The sequence below is a fragment of the Bos javanicus genome, chromosome 11, assembly GCF_032452875.1.
Source record: "Bos javanicus breed banteng chromosome 11, ARS-OSU_banteng_1.0, whole genome shotgun sequence".
NCBI lineage: Eukaryota > Metazoa > Chordata > Mammalia > Artiodactyla > Bovidae > Bos > Bos javanicus.
In genome coordinates this window covers 50,528,139-50,535,153 of record NC_083878.1, presented here as the reverse complement: position 1 = coordinate 50,535,153, position 7,015 = coordinate 50,528,139, and the positions used below count along the sequence as shown (strand labels likewise).

Here is a 7,015-nt window from a genome sequence, read left to right as displayed (position 1 = left end):
ACTGCAGCACTCCAGGCTTCCATGTCTTCCACAATCTCCTGGAATTTGCTCAAACTTATGTCCATTGAGTCGGTGATGCCATCCAACTATCTCATCCCCTACCACCCCCTTCTCCTCCTGCCCTCAATCTTTCCCAGCACCAGGGTCTTTTCCAATGAGTCAGCTCTTTGCACCAAGTGACCAAAGTATTAGACCTTTAGCTTCCCTAATAGCTCAGTTGGTAAAGAATCCACCTGCAATGCAGGAGACCCCAGATTGATTCCTGGGTTGGTAAGATCCGCTGGAGAAGGGATAGGCCACCCACTCCAGTATGCTTTGGCTTCCCTTGTGGCTCAGCTGGTAAAGAATCTGCCTGCAATATGGGATACCTGGGTTCAATCCCTGGGATGAGAAGATCCCCCGGAGAAGGGAAAGGCTACCCACTCCAGTATTCTGGCCTGGAGAACTCCATGGTCTGTATAGTCCATAGGGTTGCAAAGAGTTGGACCCGACTGAGCAAATTTCACTAATGTTTAAGATTCAGCATCAGTCCTTTCAATGAATATTCAGGGTTGATTTCCTTTAGGATTGACTGGTTTGATCTCCTTGCAGTCCAAGGGACTCTCAAGAGTCTTCTCCAATACCACAGTTCCAAGGTTTTTTCAGCGCTCAGCTTTCTTCATGGTCCAACTCTCACATCCACATATGACTACTGGAAAAACCATAACTTTGACTAGACGGATCTTCGTCAACAAAGTACTGTCTCTGCTTTTTAATACACTGTCTAGGTTTGCCATAGCTTTCCTTACAAAAAGCAAGTGTCTTTTAATTTCATGGCAGTGATTTTGGAGCCCAAGAAAATAAAATCTGTCACTGTTCACACTTTTTCCTCGTCTATTTGCCATGAAGTGATGGGACTGGATGCCATGATCTTAGTTTTTTGAATTCTCAATGGGGGAGAAAATGCAAATTGCTTTATTTCTTAACTACTTTATCCTTCCCTGCTGGAAAGCAGAGCTCTTAATGAGAGTTTGAACATAACTCATAACTTTGAGGACACTTCTGGTTATTAAAACTTACCTGGGCCAGTTTTAAACTCTTCTCATATTCTCCTATCCCATCTTTTCACTAAGTTAAGGCCCCTGACTCCTGGAGCAGAGGAAACAGAGGAAGACCTTGTCTAGCTTGGGTGCCTCCTTCCCCCTCACTCTGCAGGGCATGGGAGGAGGTAAAGATCAGAGCGCAATGTCCCTCTACTCAACTGCCATTCTCAGAGCCCTCTCTCCATTAGCAGCTTTCTTAGAAAGCACAAACTGACCCCTTGGCAGGAAGTCAAGTGCTGGCTCTCCCTTAGGGACCCACCAGGGCTCTTTGGAGAGTGCTCTCAAGACTATGCCCTGGGCATAGTGCCCTGTGGGAGGGTGGGCTTCAACAGCTCCCCACCATCCATCTACCTCCACCCCTGCCTCCCAGGGACCAACAGCAGAAGTGGACCCAAGGAGAGTTTCTGCCAGGATCTCTGGCAGCCTTGGCTTGGGGTCTTGTGGATTACTTCTGTTCAGTTTCCTTTACCCACAGGAAACTCACATCGTTGCCCAAAGAGAAACATGAATGCAGGCTGTTTCCATAACCACGCTCAACCCCCCAAAACATGGCCAGACCAGATCAGTAAGGAGCGTCCTTCTAGAAAATGAAAAGCTGTCTGTTTCTTCTTGCAGGTCGCCCAAAATCTTCACAGGTGATGTACTTGGAGACTTGCCTTCACCCAACTCCCCACTTCACCTCCACTGGAGAGAGGAGAGATACACTGTCTCCTTTCCCCAACAGGGAGGGCAAGGAAGCACCTCTCCTAGGGGCCCTCATGCCCTGAGGCTCTCAACACTGCTAGCTCTCCCTCCTTGCGTTCTCTCCTCCCAGAGCAATAAACTTCCCACCGAGTGGAGAATGAAGAATGTCACCCAGACAGCTGCCACCTCTCAGGAAGCCGAGGCTAGGAGTGGGGTGCACTTTGGGCTTCTCTCTTTAGAATGTGGGTTATTTGGTACCCCTTCATCCTCATTTTTTGGCCTCTAGGTACCAATTTTGGGCAATTGACAGGTCCCCTCAGCGTCTGCTCCCTAGACAGTTGGGTCCAGCACTCATGCAGGCCCTGAAAGGAGTAAAAGGCAAAGCATTGATTCTTCTCCAGTGGCTGCCACTAGTCGAACTGTTGACGACTAGTCTTTAAGACTTGGTGGTGGTGGTTGGTTTAGTCACTAAGTCATGTCCAACTCTTGCAACCCCCACCCCATGGACACCAAGCTTCACTGTCCATGGGATTCTCCAGGCGAGAATACTGGAGGGGGTTGCCATTTCCTCCTTCAGCTGATCTTCCTGACCCAGGGATTGAAGCCACGTCTCCTGCACTGGCAAGCAGGTTCTTTACCCACAGCACCACCCTCCCCAGCCTTGTGACCAAGGCTTCAAAGGAGTAGGGGTGAGGATAGGTGGACATAGCACATACAATTTTGGGTGAAAGGAGGAAAGTTCCAGAATAAGAGCCCATGGTCAAGAAGAGTGCGCTCATTTCGGCAGCAGTAAGCAGTCAGAAGCATGAGTCCTGGGTGCCAGGACAGAGGGTAAGAGGAAGTTTATAGATTAACAATTAACCAACAAAAAGCACACTCATTGACTTCACATTTTTTCCTCCTTATACAGATACAACGGAGAAGGCAATAGCACCCCACTCCAGTATTCTTGCCTGGAAAATCCCATGGATGGAGGAGCCTGGTAGGCTGCAGTCCATGGGGTCGCTAAGAGTCGGACACGACTGAGCGACTTCACTTTCACTTTTCACTTTCATGCATTGGAGAAGGAAATGGCAACCCACTCCAGTGTTCTTGCCTGGAGAATCCCAGGGATGGGGGAGCCTGGTGGGCTGCCGTCCATGGGGTCGCACAGAGTCGGACACGACTGAAGTGATTTAGCATAGCATACAGATACAAACATGCCCAGGTGTAGAATGGGAAAATCTCTCCTCAATGCCAAAACTTTCTGAGGGAAAAAAAGAAAAACCTCCTGAACTAGTTTTAACCATCTTTGTATTGTTCTAATTTGTCTTAGAAGCAAAGAAACTTTCTTTTGTGAACTCAGGGCTTCAAAGCCGGCTTTGTTTTCATGCATGGTATTGATCTGGATTCTCCGGAGGGTGTCTTGACATCTCTCCACACCTTCCCTGATTAATCCAGCAACTCCAACAGGCCCTCCTCCACTGACAAGGAGAGGGAGGTACAGAGAAACTCAGAGCCTCCTCAGAGGCAACAAAACCTGTCCACAGTGGAACGTGAGCTGAATACTAAGTCAACACCAAGGCTGTGTGGGCACTTCTAAACATCTCAGCATCCCAGCTCTGAGAAAGCACTGAGGTTTCTCTGGTGAAAGGAACCATGGGATTTTCATGTTTTTTTGCTTCCTATCTGATGTCACCTCTTGGAAGGCAGCCCCTTGTTTCTCTTCCCTGAGAGAGAACTGGACAAGCCGTCCAGGATCCTAGTTCCCAGCCTGGCCTCACTTACCCCATGGATGGCACCCTGCCAGGTCCCCTCTCGTGGCATCAGTTTCCACATCTGTCAAGCAAAAGGCTGGAAGATTTCTCAAGTTCAGCTCATCTGCTGCTTCTCTCTGACGCAGTGTCTGATTGAATCCTCCCTTTGACAAGCCACTGGAGTCTTACCTCAATCATCCCAGGCTTCTAGAACAAAACAGGAGAGGCAGTGGCTTAAACAACAGGCATTTAGTCCAGGACAGGTCTTTAGACAGACATTAAACTCTGGCATGTCTGAAGGAATAGAGAGGAGAGAGAGGCTTACCAGATTGGTTTCAACAAAAATATCTTACATACCTGACAAATATTTATCAGCCCAAAAGGGATAAACTTTTTCCACTTATATGTCTGATATTTTGGCAGTTGAGTTCCTGAACATTCAAATCTGAGTTCTCAGCCTTGGATTCAGACACCTGGAAGCCAGAGCTCAGCAGAACTGTGTGATTTCCAGGTGCTCTGTTTGGCCTGGGGGTAGAGATAATGGGGTGTGAGATGATAAATCAGAGGAAAGCTTACTTTGTATCCTAAATATATTTATGAAAGTCTCATAGATATCAAGTCACAGAAGAAAGAAGAAAATATGAGAATTCTGTTGTCAGCTGTCTCCACTCGCTTCACTTAAAAAAGCAGCTGAGTCCTGAGTGAGAGGGACACTTGGCAGGTTTAACTAAGCCCGCTTATCCAAAATTTGACCCCCATCCTTCACCCCTCAAAACATATACTGTGAAGAAAGGGAGCTTAGAGTCTGTCTTAGTTGCTTCCCTGGATCCCTGTCCTTTTGGACCTGGGGTGTACTTACCTTGGGGCCTCAACAGAGTGGAAATGGAGAGAACAAGCAGAGAAGGTCAGAGAGGCTCCATGGCCTTGGAGAGGATAAAACCATGAACCCCTGGTTAGTGACTTGGGTTTCAGGCCATCTGGGGCCAGGCATTGAACCTCAGGCTTCTCATTCATAAAACAGGGACAAAAATATCCATCTCACAAGGTTAGAGTGTTTTCCTTCCTTTCCTCTTATGCCTCCATGCCTGGCATAGAGAAATAATTTGAGAGATGTTTACTGAATAAACTTCACATTTGTCCAGAGACAGCACTGAGTCTTCAGGTTAAATTTCAACTTATTAACTTATTATCACCTAAACACTGCTCAGCTATGCACGCGTGCTCAGTAGTGACTCATTCTCTGTGACTCCATGGACCGTAGCCCACCAGGCTCCTCTTTCTAAGGGATTTCCCAGGCAAGAATACTGGAGTGGGTTGCCATTTCCTCCTCCAGGGGATCTTCCCAACTTAGGGATCAAACCTGCATCTCCTCCATCTCTTGCTTTGGACAGCGGATGATTCCTTACCACTGGGCCACCTGGGAATCCCTCTCACCTAAAGGTTCTCTCTCCAAGCTGAAAGATAAATCCAGAGTACCTCGATTGGAATGTTACCTAGATGTCTAGCTCCTGGCTTATCCTTTCATCTTTTGTAGTTCTAGGACCTCCCATGAGCACTGTGTTTCCCAAAACAGGCGATAGACCCACAGGCAACAGACAGGGCAGCTGCTGCTTCACTGAGAGATTGACTCTGGGATCCCACAGTCCTCATTGCTAGGATTTGGAAAAGAAGTTTTCCAGGTAATTTAAATGTACATGGAACTACCCAGGCAAGAATACTGGAGTGGGTTGCCATTTCCTTCTCCAGGGAATATAAATGCTCCACACCTCAAAACTCTCACCCACACCATAAACCTGGGATCTCAAGGACCAGCTTCTATCTAAGGGGAAAAAAAGATGGACAGAAATCCCAGCTTCTTCCACTCCCTCCCCAAAGTCTCAGGAAACAGCAACTTTGGCCTGTGTCCCTTTGATTATAATTTATTTTAGTTCACTGTTTAGCAGAGACAACAGAACACCACATACAAATCTTGGACTATCCTTAGCCCTTCATCTGGAGCTGGAAATGAATTTTACTTCACTCTCTCACACTGCAGCCTGCAAGTAGAAGCAAGGGCTCTATTACAAGAAAGAGTAGGAAAGTAAGGGTGACTCTCCAGGAAGCCCTGCGGTAAAACAGCCAAGTGAGCAGGACCCAGGGCTCCATAATATAACACACAACTATAGCAGGAGATAACTCTTGTCCTCTGACTGGTCATAGCACGAAGCTTCCGGTCTTCTGCTGTGATACGATTGCTGGTAACAGAAAAACAGTGGTTCTGTTAATTTCCTTTAATTTCAATTTGCCTGTTTTCCTAAGTCACTAACACCACAGCCTTTTCTCCTCTTTACCTGGAAAACGCCTACTGCCCTTCCCTGCACTTTCCTGAACCCTTACTCTGTAGTTCCCCTAAACTCAGAACCTGGAATGGAGCACTGCCCAACAGAAATACAATACTAGACACACATGTAATTTTACATTTTTAATCACTGCATTAAAAAAAAAAAAACTAAAAGGAATCAAGTGAACCTAATTTTAATAGTACATTTTATTCAACCCGATATATATATGTAACTATGGCCATACCACCCTGAACATGCCAGATGGCATCTGATCTCAGAAGCTAAGAAGGGTCGGGCCTGATTAATACTTGGATGGGAGACCACCTGGGAATACCTGGTGCTATAGGCTTGAAGAAGGAAATGGAAACCCACTCCAGTATTCTTGCCTGGGAAATCCCATAGACAGAGGAGCCTGGTGGGCTACAGTCCATGGTGTCACAAAGAGTCAGACACAACTTAGCAACTAAACACATAAATCTAAATGTGTGTGTGTGTGTGTGTGTGTGTGTGTGTGTGTATGTTTACAGGTGTGCGGGCACACCCAAACTGAGTTGTGTCTGACTCTTTAGGACCCCATGAATTGTAGCTCACCAGGCTCCTCTGTCCATGGGATTTTCTAGGCAAGAATACTGGAGCGGGTTGTCATTTCCTTCTCCAGTGGATTGTTCCTGACCCAGGGATCAAACCCACATCTCTTGCATCTCCTGTGTTAGCAGGCAGGTTCTTTACCAGCTGAGCCACATGTCTTACCCATATATCTAAATATATGTATCTAGGGAAAGTCACTCAGTCGTGTCTGACTGTTTGTGACCCCATGGACTGACTGTAGCCCACCAGGCTCCTCTGTCCATGGAATTCTCCAGGCAAGAATACTGGAGTGGGTAACCATTCCCTTCTCCAGGGGATCTTCCCAACCCAGGGATTGAACCCAGGTCTCCAGCATTGCAGGTGGATTCTTTACCACCTTAGCCACCAGGGAATAGTATCAGTTCAACCTGGAATCAACATTTTTAAAATATTAATGAGATATTTTCATTCTATTTTTTCATTGTGCAACACAGAGTATCTTCTACTCTTAGGACACAAATCAATCCAGACTGGCCACATTTCAAGTGCTCAGTAGCCACCTGTGGCTGATGAATGCTGAACTGACCGTACAGCCTAATATAACAGCTCACACACTGCAGTCTAA

The 7,015-nt window shown here is 46.8% G+C and overlaps 1 pseudogene; it reads left to right on the top strand.

Annotated features, from left to right (window-relative positions):
- Positions 1 to 6,053: 6,053 nt before the first annotated feature.
- On the top strand, positions 6,054 to 6,172 carry LOC133257855 (5S ribosomal RNA; annotated as a pseudogene).
- The last annotated feature ends 843 nt before the right edge of the window (positions 6,173 to 7,015 follow it).